This window comes from Schistocerca americana, chromosome 3, assembly GCF_021461395.2.
Source record: "Schistocerca americana isolate TAMUIC-IGC-003095 chromosome 3, iqSchAmer2.1, whole genome shotgun sequence".
In the NCBI taxonomy this organism is placed as follows: domain Eukaryota; kingdom Metazoa; phylum Arthropoda; class Insecta; order Orthoptera; family Acrididae; genus Schistocerca; species Schistocerca americana.
The window spans coordinates 471098371-471115233 of record NC_060121.1 but is presented as its reverse complement, the minus strand read 5'-3'; the positions used below and the strand labels follow the sequence as shown (position 1 = coordinate 471115233).

The window sequence follows — 16863 nt, the reverse complement described above, 5'->3', positions numbered from 1 at the left end:
CAGATACATCACATGATCACACTGACAGAACCACAGGCACATAGGCACAGGCAACAGAGCATGCACAATGTCGGCACTAGTACAGTGTATATCCACCTTTCGCAGCAATGCAGGCTGCTATTCTCCCATGGAGACGATCGTAGAGATGCTGGATGTAGTCCTGTGGAATGGCTTGCCATGCCATTTCCACCTGGCGCCTCAGTTGGACCAGCGTTCGTGCTGGACGTACAGACCGCGTGAGACGACGCTTCATCCAGTCCCAAACATGCTCAATGGGGGACAGATCCGGAGATCTTGCTGGCCAGGGTAGTTAACTTACACCTTCTAGAGCACGTTGGGTGGCACGGGATACATGCGGACGTGCATTGTCCTGTTGGAACAGCAAGTTCCCTTGCCGGTCTAGGAATGGTAGAACGATGGGTTCGATGACGGTTTGGATGTACCGTGCACTATTCAGTGTCCCCTCAACGATCACCAGTGGTGTACGGCCAGTGTAGGAGATCGCTCCCCACACCATGATGCCGGGTGTTGGCCCTGTGTGCCTCGGTCGTATGCAGTCCTGATTGTGGCGCTCACCTGCACGGCGCCAAACACGCATACGACCATCATTGGCACCAAGGCAGAAGCGACTCTCATTGCTGAAGACGACACGTCTCCATTCGTCCCTCCATTCACGCCTGTCGCGACACCACTGGAGGCGGGCTGCACGATGTTGGGGCGTGAGCGGAAGACGGCCTAACGGTGTGCGGGACCATAGCCCAGATTCGTGGAGACGGTTGCGAATGGTCCTCGCCGATACCCCAGGAGCAACAGTGTCCCTAATTTGCTGGGAAGTGGCGGTGCAGTCCCCTACGGCACTGCGTAGGAACCTACGGTCTTGGCGTGCATCCGTGCGTCGCTGCGGTCCGGTCCCAGGTCAACGGGCACGTGCACCTTCCGCCGACCACTGGCGACAACATCGATGTACTGTGGAGACCTCACGCCCCACGTGTTGAGCAATTCGGCGGTACGTCCACCCGGCCTCCCGCATGCCCACTATACGCCCTCGCTCAAAGTCCGTCAACTGCACATACGGTTCACGTCCACGCTGTCGCGGCATGCTACCAGTGTTAAAGACTGCGATGGAGCTCCGCATGCCACGGCAAACTGGCTGACACTGACGGCGGCGGTGCACAAATGCTGCGCAGCTAGCGCCATTCGACGGCCAACACCGCGGTTCCTGGTGTGTCCGCTGTGCCGTGCGTGTGATCATTGCTTGTACAGCCCTCTCGCAGTGTCCGGAGCAAGTATGGTGGTTCTGACACACCGGTGTCAATGTGTTCTTTTTTCCATTTCCAGGAGTGTACATTAAACTCTCTTCCTATGTATTTTTTTGTATTTCCTTCGTAATTAACTGTCTTTGTTTTTTCAATTATTTCTGTTATAATGATTCAAATGGGCACATATCACTGCCTGCGCGCGATTGGTAGCAATGTAAGCCACTGATCTGCTTTTTTTTACGTGGTGCATATGTGCTCTAAACTCTGACTATTGCCTTCTCGCAAGTAATTTACTTAGTTATCTTTGTACGTCATACCAATTGTCGTCTTGGTTAATGTTTTTTGCCATTCTTAATTTTCTATATGTTATTTTATAGGCTTCAGAACAAAAACAGTCTGCATTGCGAAATTATTTAATGTCAATGACGCGTTTCACCCTTTTGGGGCATCATCAAATTGTCTACAAAAACACGAAAACCAGTCAGTTAGACCCAAATGGAGAAAAAGAGTATGGTCCTATATTGTACGCAGACAGTGTAGACTATAAGTAATAAAAAGTTACGTAAAAATAGCTGGATACGTGAACCATCAGTCATAAAACCACATATAATGCAAAAGTCACTTAGGTAACCGGATATATAATAGTCTATCGAGAAACATCTAAACCATGAAGTGGACCTAGTGAACGGAGAGAAACAGCCAGAACAACACCGAGGAAGTACAAACATGTGACGGAAAAATTTTCCATGGTTATCGTAAGGTGTGGGATGCGTCACCAATAGCCTCTCCCACACAAATGTCAACCTCTCCGGCACGTGGTATCCCCTGCTACGCTAACGAGGCTCTGGCGACCGAGTTTCTCCCGGGATAAGGAGAACCCTCTACTAAGTCAACGACCTTCTAGAGGGCGGATGAGCTGGTAGAGCAAGGGCACCCTCTTGTCCTTGGAGTGAGAAATCACTCCTAAAGACGGAAGAATCACCAAGGGTGGTCAACGGCATAGGATGCTGAAGGCAACGGGAAACCACAGCATTAAAGATCCAATGGATATCCCCAGGAAAACTCATCATGGCAGGGTTCAATGTCAAATTATCCGGAGTTTCAACTCCCCCACTCGGATCTCCGGGGGGGGGGGAGAGCCTTGAACAATGCCACAAGTAAATACAAAAATAATGCAACAATAGCAACTTGGAATGTAAGATCATTATACCAAGCAGGCAAAGTAAATAATGTTATACAAGAAATGAAACGCCTAAAAATTAACATTTTGGGTGTAAGTGAAACAAGATGGTCTGACTCAGGAGAAATGACCATTGACAACATGAAAGTATATTACTCGGGAAATTCTGATAGCCAGCACAGGAATGGGGTAGGAATAATTTTAGATGAGTATGCTAGTAAATCTGTCAAAAGCATTTTACCAATCTCAGATAGAGTAATCAGTCTACATTTACAAACGAAACAAACAAATATTAATTTAATTCAAATCTATGCTCCAACAGCCGACAAAGACCAAGAAGAAATAGGAAAATTTTATGAAGAATTAACACAAGCAATAGGAACCTCAAAAAGCAGAGACATTATTATCATCATGGGAGATTTTAATGCCAAAATAGGTGAAGGAAGTGAAGGTGATCTTATTGGACCTTTTGGTTTAGGAACAAGAAATGAAAGAGGAGATTTACTGTCACAATTTTGCCAGGAAAACAATCTGTCTATTACAAACACATTTTTTAAACTCCCTAAACGAAGACTTTATACTTGGAAATCACCAAGAGACTGTAATGAAGAAGTTTGCAGAAATCAAATTGATTTCATACTTATAAACAAGAGGTACAAAAATTCTATTCATGGTGTGAAAACATATCCAGGAGCTGATATATTTTCTGATCATAACCTTTTAGTAGCAAAGTTCCATGTGAAACTGAAAGCCATACAAAAGAAACAAAAGAGGGACTATATAAATACAACTATTCTAAGAGACCCCTTGACTAAACAAAAGACTTCTGAAGAGATTAATAAGGAATTAGTTAGGATAAAGAATAATCAAACAGAAGACATTGATGGCAAATGGGAACTTATAAAAGACACATTAAATAATGCATGTAAAAACACAATGGCGACCAAACACGACAACATGAAAAAGAAGTGGATGACAGAGAAGATATTACAATTGATGGAACAAAGAAGAATACTTAAAAATAGAGATGAAAGTGAGTATAAAAGATTACATGCAGAAATACGAAAAGAAACATGGCGAGCAAAAGAAGAATGGTACAAGGAACAATGCTCTGAAATTGAGAGTTATGAAACAAGACATGATAGTTTCAACTTACACAAAAAAGTTAAAGATTTAGCTGGACTTAATAAAAAGAAAAGTACAAGTTTATTGTTAGATAAAAATGACAAAATAATTCCTGATGTTAAAGGTAAACTGGACAGGTGGACAGAATATGCCAAAGAACTATTTGAAGATACAAGAAAAGATCAAAAATTTTATGATAACATGATCGGAGAACGAGGACCAAGCATATCGAAAGAAGAAATGGCTGAATGGAAAAATGCTTTTTAATGGAAATGAGGATGCACCCGAACTAACGGGAACAATTTGATCTGTATTAGTGACTTCGCGAAAAATACCGAAAGAATGTCTGTCGTTGTCAGTAGGGATACTTAGGTTCAAGTAATGAAGTTGACGATCGCTAATTTCTAATTCACTGGTGAAGCTGATTTTCTTCATGAAGACTATTAAAAATTTTAAACAAATGCTGAATTTCTTCCCGGGAACCACTGAATATGATCAAAATGTCATCTACATACCGAGAATATGACAAAATACACCAGCAAATGAAAAAATTATTGAATAATTTCTCTTCCAGCTTTATTATATTTTAATTGATTAATTTATTTATTTAAGAAATTGTGTTTAAGAAGATTCTCTGCATCTTATTTTTTTTGTTTTGTTATTTTGGTTATGGTTTCCCTTGGTTTAGCTTCAATCAAATGGCTCTGAGCACTATGGGACTTAACATCTGAGGTCATAAGTCCCCTAGTACTTAGAACTACTTAAGCCTAACTAACCTAAGGACATCACACACATCCATGCCCGACGCAGGATTCGAACCTGCGACCGTAGCGGTCGCGCGGTTCCAGACTGTAGCACCTAGAACCGCTCGGCCACCTCGGCCGGCTAGCTACAATCTTTTAAAGGCCAAAGAATATAAGTCTTTGGTTTTAAATACCACAGGAGAGCTAGATATATGTCCCGCAACGTCGATCTCGCTGATACTCATCGTCGGAACTGCTCCACCTGAAATCTAAAATATTTGTTTCGCTACGAAGATCGTTCGGCACAACTAGGTGCTATGTTGTATGATGCGTAAGGATTGATGTGTCTAACTTTTGTATCAACTAAAAGTTTATTGCTTCTGAGATATTCTTTCGAAAACTATTGACAATGAAAAGCTTCAGGCTCGCAGTATCATTCCACACTGCACCTCCGATCGATCTACGTCACGTGATATCTGAAGAATGTTTGTCAATCTTTTATAAATTGATAAATACACACCTTGAATGCGTGTTATTTTCTTGAATTTGTTTATTGAGCCATCGCCGAACTAAACATTCATAATGGAGCTTAATAGCGTCGCACAACAATAACAAAATCTCTCCAACATAAAACACGTCCGATCTCTGTAATCGCTTCACACAGTGTCCTCAAATATACATTTTTGGTTACTTATTGCAGAGAGATGCGTCCGTAGTGCGGACGTTCAATTCTCGCAGGCAGTTTATATTACTGTCGGCATTAATAATTCGCCGCAGCAACGTCAAACATTTGCACCATTCATAAGGCATTGCAATATCCTAATTAGGGCTCAGAATTGCTTTATTAGGCGATACGGGGCCAAAACTGCAACAAAAATGATCCTACTGTTTCACACAATACTACTGAGTGGAATATGCTGGCGGCTTATGACATGATAAGTTTTGCCGTTTATGAACTTTCAGTAGCTTTCTTAATCACACACAATACTACTGAGTGGAATATGCTGGCGGCTTATGACATGACAAGTTTTGCCGTTTATGAACTTTGAGTAGCTTTCTTAATCACTCGCTACTTCTCATAAGGTTAAATATTTTGACATTAGCCGTTTAAGTAACTCTGTAAACGGCTCATGTGGCCATGGACTTTCGATCATAAGAGCCTTCCCATTCCGGCAAGGGTTCCTGACGGAAACCATGAAAAACCTGGAACAAGGCTAATTTAACCGTATGTTCCATCCAGTAATTTACAAAAATTAATTAAAATTTTAAATAACAGATCTGACATTATATTTATATAGGGTGTTCTTTCATTGGTGGAGTCGGGTAAATGTGAAGATGTCTTGGTAGCTTCGTTAGCACGACGTCTGTTGTGGTTGGCAGGAGAGCGAACACCGTGTTACTAGAGGAAGCCGAAAGGCACGCGTTTTAGCTCACGCGGGCTGGCGTGAGGTCTGGAACAGGACAAGGAAATTAGAATTTAGAAAAAAACGGACGTAGCTGGTGGAACACTTAACTTTAATCCATTAATGGTGAACGTCGCTCTTGACAGTACATGATTCACAGCATCAATAGTAACTGGTAATGGCGCCTTGCTAGGTCGTAGCAAATGACGTCACTGAAGGTTATGCTAACTATCGTCTCGGCAAATGAGAGCGTAATTTGTCAGTGAACCATCGCTAGCAAAGTCGGTTGTACAACTGGGGTGAGTGCTAGGAAGTCTCTCTAGACCTGCCGTGTGGCGGCGCTCGGTCTGCAATCACTGATAGTGGCGACACGTGGGTCCTACGTATACTAACGGACCGCGGCCGATTTAAAGGCTACCACCTAGCAAGTGTGGTGTCTGGCGGTGACACCACAACGTCTGATGGAAGTTGCAGGTCAGGTGGGTGTAGGGACGGAGAATGACCCTCTTGCTAGTGTGTGTGGGATGGTCAGGAACATGGTTGATCCTCAGGTAGGAGGGCCATTCACAGGGCAGTGATGTGTGAACATGTAAAATATCCCGGAACAAGTATCAATGCTTATCATTACTGATGGGAAAGCGCTGCGATAGAACGGGTTAGTACATAAACTCTTCATTCTCACGCTACTGGTTTGAATTTAGTGATTCGGAAGAAGTAATATACATTTTATTACTTAATATTCGGGTAATCTTTCGCAACAATTATCGATTCTTTTCTCATTTATACATTTGTTTATTAATATCAGAGTGCCATGTCCACACTCGTTGTCCGTGGTAAACTCTAGAGATAATTCTCTTTCGTGACTTCACCTTTTTCTTCAATGAAGCACAATATCGTTTTCGAATATGACGCACATGAGTATATCCTTGCTTATTAGCACACAGATAACCACTCTTGTCTCTCATTACTAGTTCCTTTTTGTGTCTCTGCACCAGCACGTGTTCGTAATTTATTTTGTACCTGAAAACACATACCGCTTCACGTGACGTTCGTTTCTGTTCACGAAATCCATCACTACTCTGCACTTCTATCAGTCTGCGAAATTAGCTTTAACCTGTACAGAATATAATTACGAATTTATCTACTTTCACCGAATCTACACAAATTCAGCCCAGTCGTTTCTCTTTATCATGTATCATACTTCAAATAATTACAATTTAACACCAAATACCCCACAACGATCACACATATCTCTCTCAATCTGGTCCAGCATTGTCCTTCCAAATACTTTCGTTGGTAATCTATCTCAATAAAATTTCCCGAAACTCCACGCATTGAATTGATTTTATTCTTTAAAATAATTAATCAGCTATATTGCTGTGTCGTTGCATTCCTGTGCCTTTGACATGAATATTCTTTGTAACTATTACTAACAATTACATGAAAACTGAAACAGATATCCAATATAACTATATTTTTTACTGAAATTAAAAAAACATCGTAATTACTTTTCCTTAAGAATATACAAAATCACGTTGCTATAATTCATCTATTATGGATCCGTGTCATCCCATAATAATCTTATCTGAAATTATGAAAAAATTACTTATATTACTATTAGAAAAATTATCTTACTTTTCTTATATTTCTTCATTCCCTCAGGAATGAAACTTTTTTAAATGGTGATGATGATATAATCCTTTTATATTTCTGGTCTCAGGATGTCCTAAGACATATGCTCCTGGATGTGGTATCCTAATCACTTCAAATGGTCCTTTGTACATAAATTGCCATTTTTTATTTGCCTTGTTTACCAGCGACACACGAGGATGTGTACGTAAAAATACTTTTCGCCAACGCCAAAGGATTGTCTGCGTAATATTCTTTTGTCAAAATCGAGCTTCCTCTTTCTAGCCCTTTCTATCAGATTTATTAAAGCTGTTCTTATCTTATCTTGCCATTGGGCTTCTCCTTCTGATATCTTTGGAATCATATCCATTCATTTCTTTCTCTTCTCTCGAACATTGGTTCAGCAGGTGTAAAGTTTGTGGTCATATGAGGCAAATTGTTCATGATTTCCTCAAACGTATCGAGAGGGATAGAATATCTCGATGGCAATATGTTCACATAAATCTATTTAATTCGTGAAAATTTCTCTTGATTGGGTTCGCACTGGGGCTGTATCTGGATGTTAATGTTTGTGTGATGTTGGCTCGAGCTCATACGTGCCTCCACCTATGTCCAGTGAAATTTGTAGCTATCAAGATGTCATCCACAGACAGTGTTAGTTGACTCCTTAGTTCAGGTCCTAATGCTGCATCCAATGCAGATATGAATGCTCCTACACTGATAATCAAACCAAACGGAAGAACCTTGAAATGATAACTGTTTCTGGCAAATACAATTGCAGTATACGTTCTCGACTCTTCATCTAACTTGACCACCCAGTATGAATCATCAAATCGATTGTTGCAAAATACTTCACTCCATTGGACTTTTGGATCAACTCACCTATATTTTCTGTGTGAGTACATACTGGTACAATAAGTGTGCTAATTACATATGCATCGAGTACAAGACGTACCTTTCCACCTGGTTTCAGCACAATGAGAAGTGGACTGCAGTAAGGACTGTTTGAAGGTTCAATTAGGTTTCAATCTAACATCCTCTGTATTTCTTGGTCCACTGTATTGCGTTGTTTCCAAGGGACGGGATAGAAACTATGGCAGTATGTTCTGTGTGGCTTGACATTCAAATGACACGTATAATCCTTAATGATACCGAGTAGTTCTTCAAACACTTTCATATACTTGATTAATATGTCCTATGCTCGTCCTTAATGTGCTCTTGCTTGCTCAACTTCTGTTTCATCTGCTTGGATATTTCTACTACTTGGGTGACTTGTTTTCCATTGCCGGAGCTCTTTCATTAGCAATTGCAACTTTGGCCCTTGCAGTATCTTCCATGTTTTCCTTTTCTTAGCAAATCTACCTGGGCTAGGGCTCCGTCGATCCAGAAATTTACTTTCCCAGCAGAGACGTCTAATTTCGTGTCCTTCACCTGGATAGCTTCTAATCCCAGAACACAGTCGACTATTAATTTATCCACTACTAGGAACGCACATGTTATCGCTGCATTTCCTAGATCCAATTTTAGCGCCGTCTGTGTCTTTACAGGTTGTGATCACGTGCCAAACGCTCCTAGTATTTCACAGTGTTGCGCAGGAAATGTCGGTAACGGGTTTTCTTCATTATTTTATTAAATAAACTCATTGATACTGCGTTTACTGATGCGCCCGTATCCAAAACTACCACTACTGGAATACCCTCTATTTCAACTTTCATTGCAGAAATGGGTTCCGATGAGTATTTCTGCATACATTTAGTTGTGTCAACACATAGCTCCTCTTCTTTTAATCTTCCTTGGTTGTACCTCATCATATTTACACTCTGCTCATAGCCCCTATACCTTTCCCTGACCGCTCCTCCAGGGCACGATTCGGTCGGAATCAGTTTTCCGAGCGCGATTCATTTGCATGAACCGCACCCTCTCCCACTTCTGTAATAACTGGTGTCCGTTGCCTCCAGGCATTGTCCATCGGCACAGAAGATTGTGTCTGCCTATTATTGTTTTGCCAATTCGTAGAATTCGAGTTCACATTATAACCTGGATTGTACCTTCTGTCATGTCGATTCTGTCTGTTTATCCCGTATCTGAAATTGTTTCCACTACCGCTACTCGTATTACGATGTTTTTCGTAATTATTGCAATGCGGCGGAGCACGATTTGCATTGGTCTCCTGAATCAGCCGATTGCTAGCTCGGCTGCCGTAAGTATTATTCGACTGCGAGTACACGCTGTGTCTGTCTGGTCTTGCCTTAATATCTTCTTGGATCAAACCAACGGAGCCCAAGACTGGCACGAATTCGTCTAAATTCTTCTCTGATGCGTGTATTAACTTCTCTCTCGTCTCAGACGAAAGTTTCGCCTTCAAAATCCGCAGAATATAAAAAATGTTTCAAATGGCTCTAAGCACTATGGGAGGTCATCAATCCCCTCGACTTAGAACTACTTAAACCTAACTAACCTAAGGAGATCACACACATCCATGCCCGAGGCAGGATTCGAACCTGCGACCATAGCAGCAGCGCGATTCCGGACTGAAGGGCCTAGAAGCGCAGGGCCACAGCGGCCAGCCGCAGAATATCCTTGCGCCTTATAGGTTCATCCCAATATCTTGCTTTATTTAAATACTTCTCAAAGTAACGCCGTAGACTTCCTGTTTTTACACAGAATGGCTCCAGGTTAAAGACTTCTTTTCTTAATCGTTCTTGCACACCCCATGACCAGTACTTAGCAAGAAAGGCCTTCTCAAATTCCTCGTACGTTGATCTTTTGCGCTACAGTCCACGCCCTTGGTAGTACTCCACAAAATCTTGGTATAAATACCGCTGGATTTATGGATTTTCGGTCAGGTGAGAACGTCTGAAACTGCCTATGTTTCAGCAATTTTTGCTCCATTAGCATTGCAGCGTACACATCATTAGCTTGAGGCTCTGCATAAATTTCTTTATAACTTATATTTTCCTCCGGTGAAGCATGTCCGTTACCATAACATGATTCATGACTTGAGCCCTGCCTTCTTTCTTCACGCAGCTCGTTTCTACAGCCCTTTACTGCCCTTCGCAGCCGGCCAGGGTGGCCGAGCGGTTCTAGGCGGCTACAATCTGGAACCGCACGACCGCTGCGGTCGCAGGTTCGAATCCTGCCTCGGGCATAGATGTGTGTGATGTCCTTAGGTTAGTGAGGTTTAAGTAGTTCTAAGTTCTAGGGGACTGATGATCTCAGGAGTTAAGTTCCATAGTGCTGAGAGCCATAGCCCCTCGCATTTGTTACATATCTCTAGACATATTTTCAACAGAATGGGCTATTTCGTCCTTCCATTGTTTAAAATTCACCCCTAATTGTTCTTTTACCTCTTTAATGTCTTCTTTAATATTTTCTGCTATTGGTAAGCTGTCAATAGGCAATTTGCTTACCGCTTCTTTTATACTTGCATCTACGCACAGCATCACCTTGTTTTCTTTAGCGGATGCCCAGTCATCTAATTCATTTGAGAAATCCTGCTGATGTTTACTTGTATCAGTTGATCACATCCAAAAGCTATGGTAGTCACAGTTTCTGTTAATTCCACTACGGAAGTTTCTACTTCCTCCTGCTTCGATTTCATGTTTTGCATTTCTTCCGTAATCCTTTTGATTTCCAAAGGAAACTGCTTTTGCCCATCTCGCAACTCGGTTATCTCATTTGAGATTTGTTGTTGCTGGTTAACTAATGGCTCTGAGCACTATGGGACTTAACTTCTGAGGCCATCAGTCCCCTAGAATGTAGAACTACTTAAACCTAACTAACCTAAGGACATCACACATATCCATGCCCGAGGCAGGATTCGAACCTGCGACCGTAGTGGTCGCGCGGTTCCACACTGTAGCGCCTAGAACCGCTCGGCCACGTCGGCCGGCGGATAACTAATGCCTGAATTGCAGCTGACATGTCTGTTTGCTTTTGACACAAGTCTGCTTGCTGTTGTGATATTGTTTGTACCAGAAATGACATATCAATTTGCTTCTGTGACATGTCTTCGTGCTTAACATCGTCGTTACCGATACTGACAAAAGTCGTAGTTGTTCCAAGTTTTGAGCCATAGGAAATGTCTCTTGTTGAGACGAAACTGCTATCTCCTCTACATTCGTATTTTCACCAATTTCCTGAACATCTAAAACTTTCTCTTTATCCATCTTATATTGAGACCTAGTTTTGACCATAACAAAATTAGAAAACACAAAATACCTATATGTTTATACACACTTAATTACACTATCTCATATAAAAATTCCTCCTAAAAAGAGTGCACCAAATAAATGTCTATGACTACTTCAGAAGAAAATACGGAAATGTAGTGAAAATATAGAACTATATTACACTATATAAAGATTGAGATTATTCAGCTTTAGAGACCAGATTGATGTGAGATTGTTGATAGTTGTGTGTGCTTGCCTTATCCACCTTGCAGCGATGTGAAGTTCTGCAGTGGGGGTCGGGACTGCTCAGCTCACGCGACTGAACTCCACCACTTATATTGTACATGAAACACACACACAATATATGGATTAATACATGCATATGTATGTTCGGCACAACTAGGTGCTATGTTGTATGATGCATATGGATTGATGTGTCTAACGTTTGACAGTGGAAAGCTGCAGGCTCGCAGTATCATTCCACACTGCACCTCCGATCAATCTACGTCATGTGATATCTGAAGAATGTTTGTCAAATCTTTTATAAATTGATAAATACACACCTTGAATGCGTGTTATTTTCTTGAATTTGTTTATTGAACCATCGCCGAACTAAACATTCACAATGGAGCTTAATAGCGTCACACAACAATAGCAAAATCTCTCCAACATTAAACACGTCCGATCTCTGTAATCGCTTCACACAGAGTATTCAAATATACATCTTTGGTTACTTATTCCAGAGAGATGCGTCTGTAGCATGGAACGTCCAATTCTCGCAGGCCAATTTATACTACTGTCGGCATTAATAATTTGCCATACCTGGATCAAAATGAACAAAGGGGTATTTTGCTGGATTTACGCCAACAGAGCAAGGATAGTATGCATCATTGGCTGTTAGTACCATCCATGGAGACGTGGAATGATTTTCGTACACCCAGGTGAGCACGGAAGTAGACTCATTCCTCAACATTTTTATCGTATTCTCATCAATTTTATATATTTGCCATCAATTTTCGTAATTTTACCAGGTATTCTGTAACTTAATCGCTAAGTTACTCGAGTTCCAAACCACCACCTTCGAAGACTTGTCACGTCAACGAAACGCCTCATAGCATCGATCTCATGATGCTATCAGCCAATGAAATTGCACCATGGTTCTTAATTTTTGTATCACTGCTAAACCACCCATCCAATATTTCGCTAGTGCTGTATAGATGTGGACATACCGCGAGCCCTATTGCACTGCCTACATCACATGACACAAATATTGTCTCTTACTATAGGAAACAGACATCAACACAGAGGAGGCGCAAAAACTACGTTCCTTATCCGAAACACTTTATAAATGCGGTAAGCTTTTATTGCGATTTGCCATCTCCCTTTATATGGATGGGAATCACAAATATTATCGCAAATGTAGGATAAAGTGAAAGATCTCACCAACCAGTTTGATGATTACCACCCCAGCAAACTAATCATGCCCATAGCATCCCTCTACCCTCCATTTCGAAACGAGGTGCACCTTCGATGGATCCATCGGCTACGGATCCTAAGCAAAACTCTAGATGGTCTCTTGTAACAGTTTCTCTATCTTTAACCAAACGTCCCTGCAATGTTGTCTCCGATTTAATTAGGAACTATACTAAATGCCATATTCGACGTCTAGTGAAGAAACACAACGAGCTGAGTTCCACGTAATCATTATACTTTGATATTTTGCTTTTGGTAAGAGCATTACACATGTTCCAAACATGCACAACCGACCGACGCTGTTGTTATAGACCGGTATTCTCATTACAATACCGTAACTACCGTTCTGCTAAACGTATCATTTATGCGTATTGAGATCCAGATTAAAGCATTTTCAAACATCGTATGTAGATCACTTGTGCTGCAAATACTGTAGTATTGTTGTAGTGTTTGGATTCCATACCAAGAACGTACTGGAAAGAGAGAAATTGTCATCGAACATAAACACTCATTCCCAAGGCTACACAGTTATACACTTAAACAAGATATAATGTTAAAGCAGTTTGGTTTCCGATGTATTAGTCGCGCGGGACGCAGTACTGTTAATACTCCAATGCAGGAAATATATTTCCAACACCTGACATACATCCATCCATCTGGAAAGTTCTCTATCGCACTCCCTATGGCGAGAAACTGTAAAGTGATGAACCTTCTACACTAAAGGAGAAACAAAAACAGCTTCTTTCTGATACATGCGCTTACCTGTATAGCTTTCTATAGATGAATAGTAGTAGTATGGCAACAGCGGCATCACTCCACATTGCGGGTTGCCTGCATCAGCGGCAAGCAGACATTCAGGGCACAGCTATTTTTCTCTTTTGATTGCCATGTCCTTAACCTATTGCTCCGCCGCCCCTCCCCCTCCTCTTTCCCCCATCAACCTCCTCCTTCCCCACCCCTCTGGGAACTCTTGTCGTTTCCGATATAAGCAAACTTTTGATCACTAATTAATTAAATCCCACCCTCTGGGAAAACCCTCAGTCCTCCCCCTCTCCTCCCCCTCCTGGAAATTGGCGGAAAAAAGACTCAGTTGATCGTCCATTTGGAGGAAAATCGATTGCAGTGAATGGAATATTGTTTAAACAATTTAGACAATATAGTTTATTAACTTATTTAAAGAATTTAGTGTGAAATCGATTGAATGTTACGGAATATTGTTCAAAAAATTTAGACAATGTGTGGATTATTGTTTATGTAAACAATTTATGGAACACAAGGCAGTGTTTGTAATATAGCCAATTTATTAGTTAAAAATTTGTTGGGAAAATGACTGCACTTACGGAATACTGTTTATTTAAACGATTTGTGGGTGACAAAGCAGTATGGAACATTTAAATAATTGTAGCACTTTTTTATTCTGGTTACACATGGAAAGGCTGCGTGGAAAATGAGAGCATCGCTCTATGTTGTATTGTTGCCAGATTTATTCAAGATGGCGGATCTAAGATGGCGGTCATAGATGTCACAACTTCGCATTGATGTCATGGCAGGAAGTTAAAATTCGTGTGGGAAAATAGATCAACTGGGCTACATCCACTAACTTAACCCCCTCCCTTCCTTCCTTCCCTTCCCCTCCTCCCTCTCGTCCCCTACCGGAAATTCTTAGGAAAAGGATTCAGTATGTACTGGGCTGCCGAATTGGACAGGCGTAAGTATGCGTTGTTTAATTAAACAGTTTGAGTTGTCATATGCAGCAGCTCCATCCAGTGTGTTTGCCAGAGCCCATCTGACCTAGTTCATATAGGTAACAAAAGGGGGTTACTATACTTTCAACTACCTAGTTTCAACTCCTTTTCAGGGTCACCGACTACCCACTCTCGCCATCCGAAATACATGCACATCGATCATTGTATATAGGAAATATATTTTGGGTGTGGAAGGTGGGTAGTCGGTGACCTTGAAAAGAAGTTGAAACTAAGTAGTTGAAAATACAGTAACCCTCTTTTGTTACCTATTTGAGTTATTTGACGACGGTTACCGTTCATTTTGGTATCAGCCGTGCAGCAAGCTGGTTTCCAGCTCTGCAAGACGACGGTTGATATTCCACTGCCACAGCGGAATGTCAGTGTGTACCGCCTTTTTTAGGTCCTGCACTTCCGCATTGGAGCCTACGTCTTTGGCTTCAATCGCGGCGTGCACCTTCTCATCTATTTATTTTATAAATTCGTTTTCAATTTTGTGCACTTGTTCGGACATTTTGTGCTCAGTTACTTGACTTGTGTCAATTTCTAATTGTTTCAACTCCTTTTCAGGGTCACCGACTACCCACTCTCGCCATCCGAAATACATGCACATCGATCATTGTATATAGGAAATATATTTTGGGTGTGGAAGGTGTGTAGTCGGTGACCTTGAAAAGAAGTTGAAACTAAGTAGTTGAAAATACAGTAACCCTCTTTTGTTACCTATTTGAGTTATTTGACGATGGTTACCGTTCATTTTGGTATCAGAGGAAGTGACTATTAGCCTGTTGGAAGCCCCTGGAGACATCACAGAAGCATCTGTAATGGTTACCTGACGAATGTAATCCGACTGCAGGAAAAAATTACTCAGTGTGCAAAGGAACTTTCATGATAAGTTTAATTAATTTAGTGAATCCATTTGACATCAATAACTTGCCACTGGGCAGGAAGCGAGAGTATCACAGATATCATTCACAAGTTGAAGTGGTAATCAGGCGTTTTTTTTTATTGTGGCGAGATCTTTTACCGAAATTTCAATCCCCACTCAGAGAGAGATGGCTGTAGTAATAAAATAAATTTTATTATCACATATATAAAGTGATATCAATATTAACCTGATATTTACAGTTCCTCTGTGCTGTGCTGTTACCTTATGAGACTTCACAGTTGATGAGGCATCTGCCTACTTTAAGAGAGTCTGAACGTGGGGAGGCATCCTGTGAAAGAGGTAGAACATGCTCTTAGCACTCTTTCATGAGCCGAAAATGAGTTTAATAATCTAGTCCTGTGATACAGGATGTAATAGATATTAAGCTAATAAGAAGAGAACCTTTTATCTAATGAGAGAATACTTACCAGAAATATAGCTTATGCCATTTGTGGTACAGGATTTTCACAACAAGTAACGATGGTATGGTATGGAACTGGGGACCTAGAAACGGTTTGGCCCCAGTGGACCCCCTCCCCCCCCCTTCCCCCGGGGACGTATCACACCAGACAAATGTAACCCCAATGTTTGCGTGGTAGAGTAATTATGGTGTACGCGTACGTGGAGAAAGTGTTTCCGCAGCAATCGCCGACATAGTGTAACTGAGGAGGAATAAGGGGAACCAGCCCGAATTCGCCGAGGAAGATGGAAAACCGCCTTAAAAACTATCCACAGACTGGCTGGCACACCGGACCTCGACATTAATCCGCCAGGCGGATTCGTGCCGATACTTTAGCGAAGTGAAAACGCCTGTATGCTCCATTTCTACTGTCTTCGAAAATAGCTCGAGTACATGGGAGGAATCTACATTTGGTGTGAGAAATTCGAGATGTATGGACAACAATGTACCAATTTTGGAATGGGCAAAGTGTTTTTTTTTAACTGGGGAGAGTCTATGTCAGGGGTGAAATTGCAGTTGAAACTATACGTCCAAGTCGTGCCTACTTGTCTTGCTGTGTGGCGCAGTCAGCAGCAGGAGTGGGCAACCAAAAGCTGCGGCATAGCCTTGTGCGCCTGTAGGGTGCAAAGAAGGATTCCAGCTAGTTGGATTTTATCTGCAACCATGGATGCAAGTCCTGGTGGCAGTACATGTGGCGCCCACTGGGTGGCTGAATAGCAAAGTAGACAGTATTCTGCTTGAGTGTCGGC

The 16863-nt window shown here is 41.6% G+C and overlaps 1 pseudogene; it reads right to left on the bottom strand.

Moving 5' to 3' along the window:
- Window positions 1-15918: 15918 nt before the first annotated feature.
- On the bottom strand, window positions 15919-16078 carry LOC124608401 (annotated as a pseudogene).
- Between the last annotated feature and the right edge of the window lie 785 nt (window positions 16079-16863).